This window comes from Hipposideros armiger, unplaced genomic scaffold (genome assembly GCF_001890085.2).
Source record: "Hipposideros armiger isolate ML-2016 unplaced genomic scaffold, ASM189008v1 scaffold_164, whole genome shotgun sequence".
Taxonomy (NCBI): domain Eukaryota; kingdom Metazoa; phylum Chordata; class Mammalia; order Chiroptera; family Hipposideridae; genus Hipposideros; species Hipposideros armiger.
Genome location: NW_017731514.1, coordinates 513,506 through 514,444, shown reverse-complemented (window position 1 = coordinate 514,444; position 939 = coordinate 513,506).

Sequence of the window (939 nt, the reverse complement as noted above, 5' to 3'; positions counted from 1 at the left end):
TTTTTTCTATGTATATTGTTCAAAAAGTATAATAACGTTCAATTCATAAACTATATATTGGGCTGGGGAGTTTTCTAATTTTATACACGTGATCGCACACTGTATTTGTCGTTCTGCAACCTTTTTCCCTCTCGCTGTAATATTTGGAGATCTATCCATGTTGAAACACACAGATCCAGCTAATTCATTTTAAGTGCTGGACGCGATACAGTCAGGTGGCTGCGACTGCGCCGCACCTGCAGTTCCTCCCACGGACGGACACGCAGGCTGCCTCCGTGTTCTCGGACACGGCAGTCAGGCTCTTGCACCTCCTCTCCGGCTGTTTCCCCAGACACGCACCTGCTGGATCAGCGTCAACTTCACCAGCTCGCTGAATTGCTCTGTGAAGTAAGACTTCACCTCTCCCGGCAGCATGTCCTTGAAACAGTAACAAGGGTCATCGACGGGTGGTAAAATTTCAAGTGATTTTCACTTTCGTTTTTTTCACATGTTCTGTCGCTGATTCCCCACCCCCACCCCCCAAGCAGTTATTGTTCTAATAACAAAACAGTCAAGCTTTCTGTTATCAACACAACAGTAGAACTTGCTCCTCCTCTTCCATCCCCCCCAGCTCAGGGCGGGCCACCCCCCTCAGGTGCCCATGACGCTCTCCTGTCAAAACAACTCTCCAAAAAAAAGTGGCTTATGTGGGGAAAGAAAAGGAAACAAAACCACCACAGCAGCGTGGGAACGCACACCTCCGGCCGGGCTCCAACCGGCAGCCTCTAGATATATACGAACCCCTCTCCCGGAAGTTACCATAAAGTTTAACAGGAAGTCAGGGCTAGAGAGTTAACAAGGGGCCCAGCTCTGCCCATAGTCCTCCCAGCTCTATGGTCAATCATCTTAAGATGCCAGTTCACTTGTATCGCTCCCGTCTCACTCCCTGCGCCTGTGTCA